Below are 21,068 nucleotides of genomic sequence, written 5' to 3' on the forward strand. Positions count from 1 at the left end.
GACTCTGTGAATCAAAACAAAAATGTGGCAAGTCCTCAAATGGAGGGGGATATCAGATCATCTTACTTGTCTTCTGAGGAACCTGTATGCAAGTCAACAAGAAATTAGACCAGAACATGAAAAAACGAATTGGTTTAAGATTGGAAAAATAATATGACAAAACTGTACATTGTCACCTTATTTATTTAATATATATGTAGAATACATCATGTGAAATATCAAGGTAGATGAATCAAAAGTCAGAATTAAGGTTTCTGAGATAAATATCAATAATTTCACATATGCAGATGATACCAGTCTTATGGCAGAAAGTGAAGAAGATTTAAGAAGCCTCTTGATGAGGGCAAAAGAGAAGAATATAAAATTTGGCTCAAAGCTTAATAAAAAGAATCTAAGATCTTGGAAATTGATCCCATTTCTTCGTGAAAAACAGCGAGAAAAGAAATAGAAGCAGTGTCAAATGTTATATTCTTGGGCTCAGAGATCACTGCAGATAGTGATTGCAGCAATGAAATTTTTTAAAATCTCCTTAGAAGAAAATCTATGGCAAATCTAGACAGTATGTTAAAAGGAAGAGAAATTATCTTATGGACAAAGGTCAGAATAATCAAAATTATGATTGTTTTACTAGAAATGTATATTTATGTGTAGAGGGCCACAGATAGTGAGGGAACTCTAGGTAAAGTATAAGATCCTACAGTCCAGAGACAACAAGCTGACAACGTCTAGTTTGGCTCCCCATTTCCCCTAGGAGCTCTCAGCCTTCTTAAGAAGTCAGGGGGCAGTGACAACCGGTGTTGTAATTAAAGCAGGGTGATACCAGGTGGCAAAGAGTTATCTACACACAATAGCAAGTTGTTTATGTGGTCCTCCAAGCACATGCACAGTGTTGCTATGGTTATATAAGGGTATTAAGGCATATAAGGCTGAGAGAATTTGGAAGAAATGGACTCCTTGTTTGACCACCCCATGTGTCTTGACTCTTCACTATTCTTCTAAGACCAAGGACTCAGGCTGGTACCGTGATCCTCCAGAGAGTTAGTCCAGACACGATATTTATGAGAGTTGGGTTTGTAATTTTCCTTATAGGAAAATAGGGTACCGCCAAATCTATGCTTTCAATTATCAATAGAGAAGACCTTTGAGAATCTCTTAAACAGCAAAGAGATCAAATCAGTCACTATTTAAAGAAATTAATTTAGACTGTTTGCTGGAAGGTCAAAAAAAAAGAAAGATTGACAACAAAAAGAAAAGGTCATGGCATAGGATGAAATAGATGGATAGTGTCATGAAAACAATGAACACAAAGTTGGACAGACTTTGAAGATAGGAGAAGTTCAAAGGGCTTGGCATTTTGTGATCCATGGGTCAAAAAGAGTCAGACAGGACTGAAGGACAGAATTACTACAACCCCAATCTCCACTTTTATCCTTCAATTCCAGATCAATAGGCCTTTTATAGTGGAGATTTTCTTTGTACAATAATTATCCATTGCCACAACTGTAGCCTCTCAAAGTTAAAGAACAATTCTAAAATACATTAACTTACATTGTGGTATTTCCAAAGATCAAAGCATCGGATTTAGTGAAAACAAATGAATAAATGAAATTCCATAACATGCCATAGCATTTCATCATTCTAAGTATCTGACTTGCTAAGTATTCAATGAAATTATGAAATGGAGGAGGCACATTTAGTTGTTTTGGTACTTGTTGGAAAAGGGTAAGATGGTTGCATGAGATGTAAAGCTGCAGTCACGTTTAAGGCAAAAAGTGTGTAAGGACAAATAGGCAGAGAAAGTAAAAAGAGGCATAGTGAAAAGGGCAACAGAGACTGACAGAATTGAGTCAGGAAAAGGTGGGAGGTATTTTGGGGAAGAGGATGGATAGGGAGAGAGACACTGGGAATCCTTCATGGAACTGCGCATAAAGGAATTGGGAGCTTTCTGCAGCATGGCTCCAGTTGGTGATGGATGAATACTTGTGGGGACAGGAGTCTGAGGTTTCATTTTTATAGTTTTCAGAGAGTGGGCTAAGTCTTATCTGGGCAACCTTAGGCCTAGTTCATTGATATATCCCAATAATCTCAAAGTTGTCAGTAAAATGTTAAAGTTAACATATCCACATTACTGCAAAATTATCAGTAATATTGGACTTATTGCAGATGTCTGGAGTTTATCTGAAGTTTATATATGATAAGACCAAAATACTCTGATAACAAAAGAAGCTAGAACAAAAGCTTCTCCTGATTTAGCACATATTGTAAGGATGTGAGTTTTAGTTAATATATAGTTTGCAAATTAAGCTCTTTTGATTTTTCAGATGATCTGTACATGACTCTAGGTTCCTTTTTAAATCTTATTTCCTACATTCACTGTAAGGGATTGGCCAGGGTGTCCAGAAAAAATATATATAATTTTAACACAGCAAATCTAAAAATCAAGCTCAAAAAGCCCTCTTGACCCTTATCTTATGAAAGGCTTTCCTTACCAGGTGAATTTTCCCTATTGTACTATTAATTAATATTGCCTTCTTCTTGTTCTTATGACATATATATGTATATAATTTTTCCACTTTTCTTTTTTCATTTCTGAACTTCTGGATTTACTTACCATTCATATAATTGTTGATATCACTCAGGAATTGTCTCTCTAAGCTACCTTAGGCAAGTTAAGTCTCCTATCTTATTTCAGTTTTTTCAAATGTACAATGATTGCTCATCCTCACTCTTTGTTATGAGAACTAGTTCTGATCATTTTGATGAAACAGAAAAAAATTAGGCATAATAATTAATGTTATGGTGTCAAACCATGTTGCTTTCCATTTCCTTTCCCTCAGTCCCCTTCTGCAAAACTAATTTCCCCACAATGAGTAACCAGGATAAGAAAGTGTAGCCCATATACTTTTCAATGGGTAATTCCAATACCACATTTACTTCTCTATTGGAGTTACAAGGCAAGTCACTACTGCAGATCGATTGTTTTCTCCTCTGAAATAGATGGTTTTGTTTAGTCCTGAAAAAGTGAACCATTTTTCTGACACCAGTCACTTGTTTAATAGTCCCAGAATAATCTATATTTCATTAAAATGATGGCTTATCATGCCTTACCCTTTCTGGTCTTCCCCACTATTGATTTAAGGCAGTTAGGCACTTGAATAGCATATAATAACTTGGTCCAGCCACCAACTCCATGTTATAAAGCCATCCCTCATTAGTATTTCAAATATTTTAGGGATGCCATGGATTTGTTTTGTCTGAAAAGATCCTTCCTCCATCTCCTAAAAAAAAGGCTTTTGCCAAAATAGATTCACTACTTACCCCTCCCCCATCATTTTTTTTTTACAAGCTGCATAAAACATTTAGATAAGTAGAGGCTACCGAGATCAATATTCATAGCATGATTTATAGGTGCAGGAAGTATTCCACTAAATCCTCCCCATAAATCTGGTGCTGTAAAGTATTTAGTATAGTCATCCATCTCCTAGATATTTTAAACAGAGCATTAATGGTCCCGGCCAGTAGAGTGGCTGTGAATCACCTGCGAGCACTGTAGGTAGTTAGACACTTTATTAGCCCAAATGACTCAAGCTCAGCTCCGCAGTTTACACCCCCCACCTCCACCCCGACTCCCTTTTTATTCTACATCAGTAACTCCTGATAGTCCTTATTTCCATTTTAGTCCCCTGTTGTGTGTCCCACCTAGGAGAAGCAGGGCTCACCCCCATTATTATGGCAGATAAGCTAACAAAGGAATCAACACAGTTGTGTAGGAAGCATGTTGGGCTCGGTTTTAAAACCTGAGTTGACTGGATTGTAACTAGCCAAGAGGCGGAGAACCCCTGGGATCAGGCAGGCATCCAGTGGTACAGCTCTGATCAGTGAGCGTGAACCAGACTCCAGGTAGGCAGGTGCTCAGCATACAGGATGTCTGGAGACCTGATGCAGGGAAACCTCCTCTGCTCCATTAGGCTTTGACAATGTCCTGGCATGGAGACTTTGTATAAATCATATACGCTTTTTTGTTCCTCAGTTCCTTCAACTTTAAAAATAGATTTTTAAGGATTTGGGCAATTCTAACTTTTATAGAATGTGATTTAAAGACATGGATCCTTCCTGAACATATTGGTGTCCCCTGACAAGGTAAAATCACAGGAAAATAAATTTGGAGACAGAGAAGGATCTTAGGAAGCCATTTAATCCAATCTCTTAATTTAAAAAGGGCCCAATTTTACTAGCCTGAGATTTATGATTCCGAATCTAGCACAGTAACATGAGAAACCACTTCACCTTGATACCTTCAAAAACATTGTAGCCCCTTCATAGACTGTAAGATTTTGGCCAACACTCTCTACTGTGCTGAGAAAAGTAAGATGGATGAGCCAGTATGAGATTACTTTGAATAAAAAGAGAATGAGGCAAGAAGTTGATGGAAATGACAAGTTTTTGAGCCAGAAAAACTATTCGAACAGAATGTTATTAGATTGTTGAATGTTAAAACTGGAAAGAGATCTTAAAGTGGAATTTCAGAAGTAGTGATTGCTTTATTATAAAACACATCAATACAAACATGGATACTACCAATGCCATTGAAATAACTTGCCTCATGTTGAAATTGGACATTTCAAGCAGTGGAGCAAAGTGGTTAGAATATTTGCCTCATAAGAAGATATGTGTTCAGATCCCTACTTTGGCACAAAATGGCTTTATAACAAATCAGCAAAACACTTAATCTACTAGTAAAACAGATAATTCTCTAAAGCTATATAACTTATGGAGGAGCTACTGATGTAAGTGGAAGGAATTCCCATAATAAATGGGCTCCTACACCAATCCATTTATCATTCTACACAAATGTTTTTGTCTACCTCATTACCTACCTCAGATTATAATGTGCATAATACAATTGTTTCTATTTATGTTGTACAGATGTATAAACCAAGACTCAGAGAAATAAAATGTGTTCAAAGTTGCAAAGATGTAATTTAACCTAGATTTATTTCCTCTATCCCAGAACTGCTTCCATCACAATGGACTGCTGAGATCATAGAGTTTAGAACTCCAGTTTCAAGACTGACATGTATCCATAAATTACGAGTGACCGAATTTGTAGAACCTCTCTCATAGGCCTGTTGTAAACATGTGATGAAATTGTACATATGAAACAATTTACAAATCTTATTTTTAAATATCAGCATATCAACATTTTTTTTTATTTCTTTAATCATTTGGCATGGAGCTCTGTAAATGGTTAAGTGCTTAAAATATATTTTATTCAATAAACTAATTAATGAACTATAAAACATAACTTATTTTCTAATGTAAATCATGTCCAAGAATCTTTAGATAAGCATTTGTTAGTGTCTTTGCTAGAAAAGAGTGGCATTTACAACAATTCTTTCCACCATAGATATTAATGGTTTTGATGTCCTTGGTGCTGACACTAATTGGTTTAGAAATATTTGTTTCCAACTGTTCTCACTTTACATTTGATGAAACACATTGAACCAACACATTGGCTGTGTTTTCCAGGTTATTAATTCAAGGATCCATCTGTTCAGATTGAGGTTCTAAAGACACCTTTGCTGAAGCCAGGTAGACTGTCTTCTTAAACCTTTTAAAATAAATATCATCATATAATATACCAGTGGATCTGCTACTTTCAGCCCAGGAAAGAAGAAGCTGCAAAAGGAAGGTTAGTGTCTATAGTCCTTCATATTTACTTTGGTACCTCATCTAGACCATGAACCTGGGATAAAAATGCTTTATAGCCCAGTCACTACAGAAAACAGAGTTCAATTTCCTCTGGTCCTGGGCTCCCAAAAGAACATTACAAGGAAATAGATTTTAGTACGATGTGAGGACAAACTTTCAAATAACTGCAGAATCCCAGAATGTCAGAGTTGGAAAAGAACTTGACATCTTCCCTTGCAAGTGATTTGCTGAAATCTTCCGAAGATTGCAAGTCAAGAGAACTTACTACCTCCCCCACACAGCCCATTTCATTCAGTTATTATATTTTTCCCCTATGGAATGCTTAAATTTGAGTCCCTGTAATGATATCACATCTTCATTTTCACATTCTTTGCCAGGAGGTGTCAGCTGATGTAATTATACCTTCATCACAGAAAAGGCTTTACTGAATCCCACCTCCTCTATTCAGCAGGAAGCTGGCCGGCTGTAACCATCATTGCCAGCAGGACTTCAGGGTGTTATCTCATAGGATTGTCTCTCTTTCTCTCTCTCTATTGAAACTGTAACATTAATCAATTAGGATTAAGGTCTAATCTTTCCTTCCAGCTCAATACCTGTAGCCATTATCTGGAGAAGAAACACCTATATGACAGAAAAGGAAACTTAAATAAAAATTTAGAGTATTCTGAGAGAGAGATAGAAGGTGGAATCTACCGGATAAGTCAAATCCCCAGCCTGAATCACTTCACATATAATCTATTTTTAGACTCCAAGGGAGATAATCCAAGACCCAGAACCCAAAAACTTTGGAAATAGAATTGCCCTGAGACTGTGAACCTTACTTTCAGTCTAATCCACACAGCCATCATCTGGGGAAGCAACTTCTCTGGCAAACGGGTCAGCCATTCCAACCAATCTACCTACAACTTTTTTCCCTCTAAGTTTTTCAAACTATATTCTCCTCATTTTCGTTTATTTTCTCCCTATTTTAACCAGTTTTTCCCTAAATTGAGGTTAAGTGATTCGTCCAGGGTCCAACAGCTAGGAAATGTGTCTGAGACCAGAATTAAACTCTGGTCCTCCTGACTTCAGGGCTGGTGCTGTATCTACTGTGCCTCATAGCTGCCCCCATCTTGCTGAACTATCTACATAACCTCAGGTGTCTCAGGGGAGAGAGAAGGAAACATTTATCAGAGACATCAAGCAATTCTCCCAAATAACAACTCCACTCAGACACTAATGGAGATAGTCTGGTACTAGAAACCAGGAGTTTTTGAGTAGCAATGCTCTCTAGACAACTAGCTCATCTTTATCCTGCGTCTTGCAGTTATTCATAGAGGGAGAAATCGCCATGAAAGAGGGATCCTCCTTCCTTATCACTATAACAAACAACTACTGGCCAAGTGCCACCAATAGCCATATAGGTCAAGATTTCTGGGAATAACAGACCCAACACTCCTAGACCATCAGTCCTTGCTACAAAATTCCTCAGTAATGTCAAATGATTCAACACTAGAAATTGATGTGATTTTTTTTCCCAGTGGAAATTCAAATTATGCAATATTTTGTACCCCAAGGATCATGGGACTTTTCTGACAGACAGCTGAAATTTTGTTCATGTCATGTTTCCCATCACAACATGAATTCTTTAAGATTTGCATTCTCAGGTTTAGCACAATACTTTGATCATAGTAAGAACTACACACATAATATGTGTATATATATGTATATATGTTCATTATATATGTATATATGTTCATTATATATGTATATATGTTCATTATATATATATATATACCCACAAATATTTTACATAAATTTATATACTTTCTACTGGTGGAATAATGGTTCTTATTCTCAAATACCTTCAGTTTCCTTAGATCTCCTGATATCCACCTTATCTGTAGTTTCAGTTTCTATAGAACTTCCAATTATTACCTATTTTGCTAATGAATCTCCCCTGGTATTTTAGGTATACTTTGGTGTTTATTGTATTTATACTATGCCTTTTTGATTTTGTTGACCTCTTCTATAACTTCATGCTGTTCAGATTTTTAAATTTCATGTAGATCAAATTCAATGAACTTTTTCTATTGTGATCTTTCTGCATCTCTTGAATGTTTTTGACACTGTTTTCCATCCCCTTCTATTAAAATACTTTCTAACTTTGATTTTTCCAAACCATATTCTCCTGATTTTTGTTTATTTTCTCCCTATTTTAACCAGTCTTTTCTCTTTAGCTATTTCATTTCCCATGTGGTTACTTTCATGGACTTCATGATCTCCAGAAACTCCTCATTCAGAAAGATGAAATCAGCTCTGAAATTCACATCTTTTCAACAATCCTTGCCCTTGGGGCCACTTCTCCCTCTGACTAGAGAGAGTAGGGTATGAGTTCAGAAAATTCATTTCATCATTCCCCACCTGTCTTCTTTTCTAGACTTCATGAATTTAAGAAAACCAGCATTCTGTGAGATGAAATCATCTCTGAAACTTTCACTTCCTCAATCATTCTCACCTTGACTGCAGGACTGCTTCATATGCCTATGTGGGGTACCCTTCCTCCTATCCACTTTTCAGACTTTTAGTGTATTGTTTTCCCTCATAAGATTGTGAACTTCTTGAGGATAAGGATTGTCTTAAGGCTTTCTTTATATCCTCAGCACTGACATACAGTAGACTCATAAAAATATTTAGCAGTTATTGACTATTGATTTTTAATTAAATGCATTTATTTATTTTTAATACACAATGCTTTATGAGTCATGATGGGGAAAAAATCAGAATAAAAATGGAAAAGCAATGGGAGAGGAGGAAAAAAAAACAGAAAAAAAAGTCAGCACAGCATGTATTGATTACATTCAATCTCCATAGTTATTTATCTAGATGCAGATGTAAAAACAGACTTTTATCCAAAGTCTATTAGTATTGCTTTGGATCACTGAACCGCTGAGAAGAACCAAGTCTTTCATAGTTGATCATCATACATTCTTGCTGCTATTGTGTACAACGTATTCCTAGTTCTGCTTACTTCACTCACATCAGTCTGTGTTAATCTTATCAGGCCTTTCTAAAAATAAATTGTTGGTTTTTTGTAGAACAATAATATTCCATTAGCTTCATATACCACAATTTATTCAGCCATTCACCCCTTAAGGGGCATCTACTCATTTTGCAATTTTTTTGCTACCCCCCCCACAAAAACTGTTACTAACATTTTGCACACATGGGTTTTTTCCCTCCTTTATGATTTCCTTGCATATAGATCTAGTTGTAGCACTCTGGGTCAAAGAGGATGAAGTTTGATAATCCTTTGGCATAGTTTTAAAATGGTCTCCATAATAGTTGGATCATTTTATAATTTCACAAACAATGTATTAGTGTCCCAGTTTTACTATATCCCATAAAATATTTATTATTGTCTTTTTCTGTACCCTTAGCCAATTTGAGAGGTGTGAGGTGATATCTCAGAGTTAATTTGCATTTATCTAATCAATAGTGATTTAGAACATTTTTTCATATGTAGTAGAAGGCTTTAATTTCTACATCTGAAAATTATCTGTTTGTATCCTTTGAACAATTACCAATTGGGGAATGACTTGTATTCTGATAAATTTGACACAGTTCTTCATATATTTTTAAAATGAGTCCTCCATTAATACATTGTTAGTGGAGTTGTGAACTGATCCAACCATTCTAGAGAACAATTTGGAACTATGCCCAAAGGTATGTACCTTTTCACCCATTGTGTCTCTACTGGGCTTATATTCCAAAGAGATCATAAAAAAAAAAAAAGAAAAGAAAAGAAAAGTACCTACATGTGCAAAATTGTTTGTACAGTTATATTTGCCTTGTAGTAGCAAGAAACTAAAGTGGATGCCCATCAGTTGGAGAATTGTTGAATAAGTTTTGATATATGAATGTTATGGAATATGATTGTTCTATAAGAAACAATCAACAGGATGATTTCAGAAAGGATTAGAGTGCATGAATGAAAGCTAAATGAAGTGAGTAGAACCAAAAGAACATTGTACACAGCAATAACAAGATTATGTGATGATCAATTCTGATGGACATGGCTCTTTTCAACAATTAAGTGATTCAGGCCAATTCCAATAAAATTGTGATGGAGAGAGCCTAATGCATCCAGAAAGAGGAACTGTCGGTACTGAATGTGGATCACAACAAGGTTTATTCAACTTTTTGTTGTTGCTTCCTTGCTTTTTGTTTTCTTTCTAATATTTTTTTTTCCTTTTTGATCTGATTTTTTTTGTGCAGCATGATAAATGTGGGACTATATAGAGAAGAATTGTATATGTTCAACATATATTGAATTACTTGCTGTCTATAGGAAGGAATGGGGTATGGAAGGAGAAAAATTCACAAGGTTTTGAAGGATGAATGTTGAAAAACTATGTTTGCATATATTTTGGGAAAAGAAATTATTTTAAAAAAAGAAAGAAATACGTCCTTCATCAGAAATACTGGCTGTAAAACTTTGCCCCCAGTTTTGTACTTCCTTCCTAATCTTCTTTTTGTTACTTTTGTTTATGCAAATCCTTTCTAATTTAACAAAATCAAAATTGTCCATTTTTTCTTTCACTATGTGCTTTGGTTCTTTTTTGATCATAAATCTCCCCTTCTCCAAAGATCTTATAGATAAATTATCCCTTGCTCTCCTAATTTGTTTATGTGTATCATCCTTTATACCCAAACCTTGTACCAATTTTGACCTTATTTTGTTATGGGATGTAAGATGTAGGTCGATGCCAAGGTACTGACATTATTTTTCAGTTTTCCAGCAATTGTTGTCAAATGGTGAATTCTTATCCACAAGCTGGAATTTGGGGGTTGTTCAAAATTATAATAGACCTTGATTATTGTGTTGTGTGTACCTAATCGATTCCATTTATCTGGCAATCTATTTCTTAGCCAGTACCAAATGGTTTTGATGGACTGCTGCTTTATGATATAGTTTTGACTTTGGTACTGCTAAACCACCATCCTTTGTACTTTTTTTCATTAATTCTTTAATATTCTTGAATTTTTGTTTTCCCAGAAAAATTTTGTTTTTTTTTTTTAGTTGTATAAAATAATTTTTGGCAATTTAATTGGTATGGCACTGAACAAGTAGACCAATGTAAATAGAATTGCAATTTTCATTATATTACTTCAGCCTACCCATAGGCAATAGATATTTTTCATGTTATTTAGATTTGACTTTATTTGTGTGAGAAGTATTTATGTGAAAAGCACATAGTTCCTGAGTTTCTCTTGGCAGGTAGATACCAAATGTTTTATTTTGTCTATAATTATTTTAAATGAAATTTCTCTATATCTTGCTGATGGGCTTTGTCAGTAATAGGTAGAAATGCTGATGATTTGTGTGGTGGTTTATTTTATGTCCTGCAACTGTGTTAAAGCTATTAATTGTTTTGATTAGACTTTTGGATGATTTTCAAGAATTCTCTAAGTATATCATCATATCATCTGCAAAGTGATAATTTTATTCCCTCATTGCCTATTCTAATTCATTTAATTTCCTTTTCTTTTCTTATTGTTAATATCAACATTTCTAGTACAATATTGAATAATAGTTGTAATAATGGACATCTTTGTTTCACTTCTGATATTATTAGGAATGCATTCAGGAATGTTTCTTCATTACAAATAATGTTTGCTATTGGTTTTAGATAGATACTACTTATCTTGTAAAGAAAATTTCCCTTTATCCTTATGTTCACTAGTATTTTTAATAGAAATCAGTGCTGTGTTTTGTCAGAAGCTTTTTCTATGTGTGTTGAAATTATCATATGGATTTTCATTGGTTTTGTTATTGATATGGTCAATTATGTTTATAATTTTCCTGATACTAAACCAGCCCTGAATTCCTGGCATAAATCCCACTTGGTCATGGTGAATTATCCTGATAATTCTGTAAACTCCTTATGAATATTTTATTTAAAATTTTTGCATCAGTATTCATTAGGGGGATTAATCTATAATTTTCTTTCTCTATTTTGGCTCTTCCTGGTTCATATATCAGTACTATATTTGTGTCATAGAAGGAATTTGCCAGGATTCCTTCTTTACCAATTTTTCCAAATAGTCTACATAGCATTGGAATTCATTGTTCTTTAAAGATTTGGTAGAATTACTTATAAATCAATCTAGCTTTGGAGATTTTTTCTTAGGGAGTTCATCAATGACTTGTTCAAATTCTTTTTTTCTAAAATTGGACTATTTAAGTAATTTATTTCCTCCACTGTTAATCTGAGAAATTTATGTTTTTGTAAATATTCATTCATTTTGTGTAGATTGTCAGATTTATTGCCATACAATTGAATAAAACAGCTGCTAAATATTGCTTTAATTTCTTTTACATTATAGTAATTTCCGTCTTTACATTTTTGATGCTGGTTGCTTGTTTTTTTTTTTTTTTTCTTTCCTTTTTCTAATCAAATTAACCAAATATTTATCTATTTTGTTTGTTCATAATACCAACACTCAGTGTTATTAATTAGGTCAATAGTGTTTTTTTTTTTTTTAGAATTCAGTATTTAATTGGGGGGGTTTAATTTGTTCTTTTTCTAGCATTTTTAATTGCATGTCCAATTCATTAAGCTCTTTTTCCCCCTATTTTATTAATATAGCTATTTAGAGATAAAAAAATTTCCCCTAAGAACTAGTTTGGCTGTGCCCCATAGATTTTGTTATGTTGTCTCATTACTGTCATTTTCTTGGATGAAATTATGAATTATTTCTATGATTTGCTGTTTGACACACTCATTCTTTAGAATTAGATTATGTAATTATTATTAATTAGTTCACAATTAATATTAATTAATTAATTAATTTCCTATTGGTTTTTAGTCTATCTTCTGTGATTTTGTTCAATATAATTTTTATTGCATTGTGGTCTGAAAAGAAAACATTTACCCTTTCTGTCTTTCTGCATTTGATCATGAGGTGTTTATGTTCTAATATGTCAGTTTTTGTGCAAATGCCATGTACTTCCAAGAAAAGTATATTCCTTTCTGTCCATTCAGTTTTCTCCAAATGTATATCATAGCTAGGTTTTACAGGATCTTATTAACCTCTCTATTTTCTTTCTTGTTTATTTTGGACTTAGATTTATCTGATTCTTAGAGGGGATGTTGGAGGTCCCCTAATAAACTAATAATAATAATAATAAAAACTAATGTAGTTTTGCGGTCTATTTCTTCTTGTAACTGGCTTAAAATCTTCAACAATAATTTGTATGCTCTATCACTTGGTGCATATACATTTAATATCATTACTACTACATTATTTACAGTATCCTCTATCAAGATGTACTTCCCTTCCTTATCTCTTTTAATTAGATCCATTTTACTTTTACTTTACTGAGATTAGAATTGCTACCTCTGTTTTCTTTTTACTTCAGCTGATGCTTAATACATTCTATTCTACTTTTTTACCTTTACTCTGTATGTGTTGCTCTGTTTCAAATTTGTTCTTGTAAACAACTTATTGTAGAATGCTGTTTTTAATCCACTCTGCTATTTATTCCTGTTTTATGGGAGAGCTCATCCCATTTACATTATGATTATGTTATGTTTATCAGCTCTGTATTTCCCTCTCTTCTATTTTCTCCCTTGCATACACTTTTGTTCTCTTTCTACCCTGTCCTTAGTAGTGCTTTTTACCTACCCTACCTACTACCTTGCCTCCTATCACCCTTCTCCCTTTTCTTAGTAGTGTTTTTAATACACTCCACCCACTACCTTATCTTCTATTAACCCTTTCTTCCTCCTCTTTCTTTTACCCCTAGTGTTTCTGCCCTCTCTTCTAGCCATTCTCTCTCTTTATTTCCTTTTCTCAAACTTCTTTTTCATAGGGTTAGGTAAATCTCTATACCCAACTGAATAATTATGTTATTCTTTCTTTGAGCCAAAAGAGATGAGAACAAGCTTCAGATAATACTTATTTCCCTCTCTTCTTTCCCCCTATTCTAATAGGTCTTTTGTGTCTCCTCATGTGATCTAATTTGTCCCATTATATCTTTCCTTTTTTTTTTTCCAGTACCATCCTTTTGTCACCCCTTAATATCTTCTTCTTTGAAGTTATCACATCAGACTCCATTCACAACTCTCCATTCATGTGATGTTTCTCTCTATATATCCAGCAATTGATACAGTTCTCAAGAGTAACAGATATCATTTTTCCATCTAGGGATGTAAAGAGTTCAACCTTTAAATAATATATATTTTCCCTTTGTTAACCTTTTTTATGCTACTCTTAAGTCCTATGTTTGAAGATTAAATTTTATGTTTAGTTCTGTTTTTTTTTTTTAATAGAAATGATTGGATTTTTTTATTTCATTGAAAATCCCTTTCCTCCTCTGAAAGATGATACTCAATTGGTACAAGATACTCGCTTGGTACTTAATTCTTAGTTGTAACCCCTCGTTCTTTGCCTTCCTGAATATAATATTTCAGGCAATCTGATCATTTATTGTAGAAACTGCTAGATCCTGAGTAATTCTGACTGCCATTCTTTGATATTTGAAATTTTTTTTGTGTGTAGTACCTTGCAATATTTTTTCCTTGAAATTGTAGTTCTAGAGTTTTGCAACAATGTTCCTTGGGGTTTTCTTTATGGGATCTATTTCCAAAGATGATTAATAGGTTCTTTAAATGACTATTTCTCCTACTGTAGCTAGAATATTTGACAATTTTCCTTAATGATTTCTTGAAGAATGCTGTCTAGGTTCTTTTTTTGGTCATGGCCTTCAGGTAGACCAATAATTTTTAAATTGTCTCTTCTGGATCTATTTTCAGATTGGATGTTTTTCCAATGAGGTATTTTATATTTTCTTCCATTTTTTCATTCTTTTTAGTTGGTATTGGTTGTTGATGTTCCATAGAGTCATTAGCTTCTATTTTGCCGTTATGGCTTTTAATGTGTAATTTTCTTCTATTAGGTTTTGTATCTCTTTTTCCATTTAGTTAATTTTACTTATAAATATGTTTTTCTTCTTCCATAGATTTTTTTTATATTTGGCCAATTATATTTTTAAAAGATTTGTCTTCCTTTTTCACATTGTTGACTCTCTCTTGCATACCTCTTGTTTCTTTTTTCATTTTTTTCTATCTCTCTTATTTTCCATTTAAAGTCTTTATGAGCACTTCAAGAAGCTTCTTTGGGCTGGAGACTAATTCATATCACTCTTTGAGATTTCCTCTGTGGATATTTTCTTCTCATCTGAGTTGGTATTTTGGTCTTCCCTATCATCATAGTCACGTTCTATGGACAAAGGTTTGGGTTTTTTTATTTTTTATTTTTTGGTATGGGGGTGCAGTTCCAAACTTCCTGTGAAGCTTTGAGCCTTGATGTTGAACTCAGGGTCCCCTTGTATTTGTGGGGGGTAGCTTTGCCTGCACTTTTTTGGAACAATATCATTTCCCAGAATTTGCTTTCTGATCTGGGACTGGAGACTGCCCTATTGATTTACTCCACTATTGATGCATGACTATGGGTCGCTCTGAGCTGGACTAAACACCCTTTTCCCCACAATGAGACTGATCTTTCTTGAAGTTTTTCCTATCTATCTTGAACTGGAAAGTAATTTCTTTCTGTCAGACTCTGTTCAGAGATTTGGTTTCATATAGTTTTTGAGCAAATTTCCAGATTTCACTCCACCTTCTTGCCTCCACCCCCAGAACTTCCCCTTTACTTTTAAGTGTATCCCTTTCACTAGCTGCTTATATTTTTTTGATTCCTCAGCATCTATGCTTGGCTCTAATTTATCTCTCTTATTCTACCATTTGACTATCTAATTTGTTTGCATAAATTTCAAGATAGTTCTACAATCTCTGTCTCCAGTATTTCTGAGCTCCAGATCCACATATTCAATGGTTTGTAGGACATATCCATCTAAATGGAGCATTGATAAATTAAAATTAACCTGTTCCAATCTTAGCTCACCTTTCCCTGAATCTAGTCCTAATTACCTTGCAAGTAATCTTGAGTCTTTCTTCCTATTATCTTTAGGATAGATTCAATTGCCAGTTTTAAATTTTAAACCCACTATCTTAATATAGATCCTCTTTATCTAGACAAATTCCTAGAATATAACAATTCTCTGAAATAATGAGAGAGAGAGAGAGAAAGAGAAAGAGAGAGAGAGAGAGAGAGAGAGAGAAATGAGAAATACAGAGGAACAGATAGAAGCAGAGAGACAGAGAAACAGAGATAGAGATAGAGAAACAGAGACAGAAAGAAAGAAGAAAGAAAAATGGACATGTGAAATCATTGATCAAAGTTTACTGTGATAATTTCCTAGAGGATAAATTTAAACTCCTCTGCTTGTGAATCAAAGCCCTTCCTGTCTTGGTGCTTTGTACCTTTACAATATTATCAGTCAGCAAACATGAATTCATTAAGCACTTACCAAATATAATACTAAGCAGCAAGGATACAAATAGGAATTAAAAAAACAATTTCTCAAGGAAATTATATTCAAATGTGGAATATATAAATTTAGAATATACAAGATAAATTTAGAGTAGATAATGGAAGATAACCTAAGAGGGAAAAGTACTGGCAACTAGGAGAGGGAAATCAGGAAAAAAAATCTCTTGAAGGAAGAAGTTCTTGATTTTAGTGTCAAAGGAATCCCAAGGATGCCAAAATTTGAGAGTGCACAATTGGAGTGGTCCAATTATGAGAAGCACTGCAAAGGAACAAGATGTGAAATGGAATTTCTTGTATGAAAATAATAATAATAATAATAAAGTAAGCCAATAAAATTAAATGCATCCCCAGAGAGAGATATATAATATTAGGAGAATATTGGAAATATAAAGAAAAACTTTAAGTATCTATAACCTTTATATTTAAACTTATAAGTGAAATAATTAGTAGTCATCAGTATAGTCAAAAGCATATCTTAGGAAAAATCACTTTCTAGCTATGCAGAAATTGTGCTGGCTCTCCATTTCAATGAAATAGGGGAGAGATAATAAGGAAGGTATATCTAGTAGAAAACTCTTGCAGTAGTCTATGTAAGAAGTAATAAAAGCCTGCATCAGGGTGTTAAACAGTGTAAATAAGGAAAAGGAATATATATTAGTAATGTTATCAAAGAATTGAATATTTGTATGTGTTTGTATATGTGTGTGTGTGCATGTATGTGTGTGTGTACACATAATAGGTGATTGTTTATGTTGAGTGAACAAGAGACAGGAAATATGGATGACACTGAGGAGGCAAACTTAGATGACTAAGAGAATGATAATGCCTTTAATATTAATAGGGATATTCACTCCAGGTTATCTCCACTACTCTCTTCTCTTTGTTTCTCTTCTGTTTTCTGAGTTATCTGTAACTTTGCTCAAGCAACTCACAGTGTCCTTAAAGCCTTCCTTTTCATTTTTGCCCAATAAGTTCCTAAACAGCCTTAAAAACCCAACTAAATTGCCACCACTTCTAAGAAATTTTTGTTCCTGACTCTCTCATTTAATAACAATCTTCCCTCTCAGAATTCACTTTGTATTTTATTTGATATTTTTAGTGCATATAATAGCAATTCGCATTTTGATAATTCTTTAAGGTTTGTACAACACTCAGTATATATTCTACATATCTCTGTTGGGATTAGCCTCCTGACAGAAAATAAAGTCCTTCAGACCTGTTTTATCTAATTTTTCCTTCCCTAGCACGTAGCATTGACCTTTCCTCATTACAGGTGCTCAATATAGCTTTGCCTAGTTTGGGATCTAATTATTATATAGTTCTTTCGTACATTGAATTGAATCTTGTTTTCTATCAAATTCACCAATTATTCCTTGTTCTATTTTGTGGAAGCAAAAGAACCAAATCATTGGAATATGGACTTAGAGAGAGAGGAGAACTTTGAAGTTATTTAGTCCAACGTCATCATTTTACAGATAAGAAAACAGAGGCTCAAAGAATGAAATAAGTTCCTCAAGAAGTAGAAAGCAGAAGAGCTATGGTTTGAATCCCTGTCCTTTGATTATAAACACAATAACATTTCCATTGCAAAATGCTAAGAAATATCTATTCCTCTAATTAATCTATAAAATCTTTTGTTATAATATAGTTTTGCTTATATTATAGTAAGATACATATTTGTGCCCAAAGGCACCCAGACCCAAATTGACCTTAAAAGCACTCAGCTTTGTGCCCAAAGGCAGCCACACAGTGTCCCATTGACACTTCCCAGAGTTGTATGGCTCATCAGCCCAACTTTTTCTGGGGACCCAGATTTGCTACCAATCAGACCAGACAAAAAACTTACTCTGCAGAGGTTTCAAAATAGGTTCTCCACAGAGGTCAAATAGGGTTTGTTAGCTGTGAGTCCTTGCTTCAGCTGGATCTGGTCTCCCTATGGGGCCAATTCCTTAAAAGAGTCCAGAATCAGATGGTCCCAGGCTCTCTGCCAAGACTTGCTGTTCTCCAATCTCTAATCTTGCTCTGAGATCTCGTATCTCATGGGGGCCTCCAAAAATGTAATGCCAGAGAAACTGAGGCAAGACAGAGATTGGTTTTTAATATTTTTATAATGGAGAATTTGGGCTAGCTGGTCGAATAGGACTCATGTCCAAAAGATGTTTGATCCCCAGCAATTAAGACATAGACCTTTTATATGTTCTTTTAGCTACACAAAATATATGGCCTGTGTAAGGGAGATAAAGAGAGAGCAAGGATACTGGGTGGGGGACAAGCCATAATTTCAGAGAAGGTTCATAACTTAGTCCTGACAGGATGGGAGTCCAGATAAAAAGGTCAAGGGCAGGAGACACTAAGGGGATGGACAATACCCAAAAGGAGGGGGAATCATCCCAGCAGGCATTTGAGATAAGCCACCTGGAGTTTTATGACTCTGTGGTATTTCAGGGCCTCAAATCCTAATGGCAAGGAACAAAGGAGTGGGGCTGTAATAATTTTTATTCAGGGCACAATAATTCAGGGAAACTAAGGCATTACAAGTTGATCTTCAAAGGAGGGGTAGAATTGGAAGTGTAAAGGAAAGTATTCCAAGGATCTCAAAAAAAAAAAAAAGGAAGAAAAATGGAGAACATAAGTTGACTTGTGAAATGACATCATCTAGTTTGATTGGAAGGAAAGGAACTCTGGTGTAATGAACCAATAGGTTGTTGTACTTGCAGTTAGAAATATCTAAGCATGAATCCTGCCTTAGACATTATTAGATATTTGCTCTGTGACTATGATGAGAGACTGAAGAGTTAGATATGATAACCTCACTTATATCTCTGAATCTATTGTGCAATGAATGTAGAATAAGAAAGGAAAAAAGAGGGGAACAGACTGACAGACAAATAGAGACAGAAAGGCAGAGAAAGAATGAAGTCAGAAAGTAGAGGACCTGTAATTCTAAAGTGAGCAGGTAAAATTCATGTTTTTATGCAGGAATTTTTCCTGGCAATTTTTAGGAAATACACACACACACACACACACACACACACACACACACAAATTTGTATGTGTGTGTATGCTTTTTTGAATCCTGAAACCCAAATCACAAGAAAAGTTATTTTAAAAATTGGAAAAAATATATTAAATTCCTCCTAATGAAATTAAAAGTTAGCAATCAACATGTAGATATTACTAACTCAAAGGAATTCACTGACATCAAATCAGAAAGAAGTGTAGGAAAACTGACATAAAGAATTGAAGGTTTACATCAATTTTTCTATGAACCTGGAAAAAAGCAAATAGAATAGAAATAGTTATGGTCTAACCAATCAGCCTTACTTGTAATTGTTGTGGTATTATAAGTATGTTTTGTTGGTCTGTCTGTTGTTAACAATAAATCATTCTTACAAATAAATATTAATAAGTTTACATTATAGCATACTTTAGGCAACTTCTAACAATGGTGTTGCAAATAATAATTATTTGAAGTCCTTATGTTGTCAATTTTGACACATGATTCTATGTAGTGCTATTGCCCTTGCTAAGAGATTTGAATGTTTCATTGTCTGAATACTATCTAATAATGTACCTTGGGAATTCTCAGTGCTTGAATATTTACTACAAGTTGCTGTTCTTAAAAATACTCCTGAACTCATATTTCTTATTTATTAAACTTTTTAAAGATCGCAATATAAAGGAAATCAGTTAGTTCATGGATGAGAGTTTTAAAACATTTTCACAATATGTTGTTTCCTAAGAATAAACCATGTATTTTTCTACATGCATGTTTATGTATATATAATCATATACGTATATATACATACATACAAACTTAATGGACTCATATATGTATATACAGATGTGCATGATATATGTGCATATAGATATATAAATATATGTGGATACACAGATAGCTAGAGAGAAAATTTTTGAAACTTTTGATATAACCTCATAAGAAAATTAAATTTATTTCATTGTTATAGTCACTTGTCATTATTGAAAATATGTAAACAAAATGTCATGAAGATAATCCTGAAAAATGATTTTAATAATTCCAAGAAAATCCAATTTCATTCTGAAATCTGAAAGGTTAATATCTACTGGGAATTTTGAAATAAGAGATTGGATTTTATTTGGGGTATTTGAGAATGTATGATTATTTTTTTTAAACAGGGAAAGAACACAGCCAACCCTGATTGTTAGGATGGCTGGTTTAATTAACTAGCATATACAAGATGGTATAGATTCAGAGAGATTGCTTTACTGTTAGGAGATAATGACAATGACCCAATCATAGACTAGGGTGACAGTGAGATTACAAAGAAATGCCAAAGAAAAAACCTGAAGAATCCCCGGATTTCCCAAGCAGTTGGATAAATGAATATGCCCCTTTAAAATACATTGTGATCACTCTTTGCAAGATTGAACTCATTCAAATTATATGTATGTATTCCTAGCAAATATTCCTGAGGAAAAAAAAATTCCAGTAGACTAAACAGTCTTCCTGGTAGCACTCAATCCATATTTTCCAATTACAATATGGAAGGAAAAAAGAACATTCCCTTTCTCTGCAATGTGTACTGGTACACTGGAAAAAATATAGGAGGAAATAAGTCTTTCTTTCTAGTTCTATAACACTGAGTTTCAAATAGGTATGCCGGTAGACATGCAGCAATTAATGAGCAGGAACATATCAACCATAATGAATGAGTTTAGATGAAAAATACTTTGTGTTTAAAAAAAAAAAAAAAGATAATCCTCAAGGGACACTTTTAGGAACTTTTTTTTTTTTTTTTTAATATTAATTGTTTTATTGGATTTATCAAGGCTGGCTAAACTTACCTAGGGGCAGTCATGAGCAAAAATCTGATTAAGTAGAAAGTGCACCAGATTCAGATATGGCAGACTGGAGGGTTTTACTTTCAATTCTTCTG

This window comes from Antechinus flavipes, chromosome 1, assembly GCF_016432865.1.
Source record: "Antechinus flavipes isolate AdamAnt ecotype Samford, QLD, Australia chromosome 1, AdamAnt_v2, whole genome shotgun sequence".
Taxonomy (NCBI): domain Eukaryota; kingdom Metazoa; phylum Chordata; class Mammalia; order Dasyuromorphia; family Dasyuridae; genus Antechinus; species Antechinus flavipes.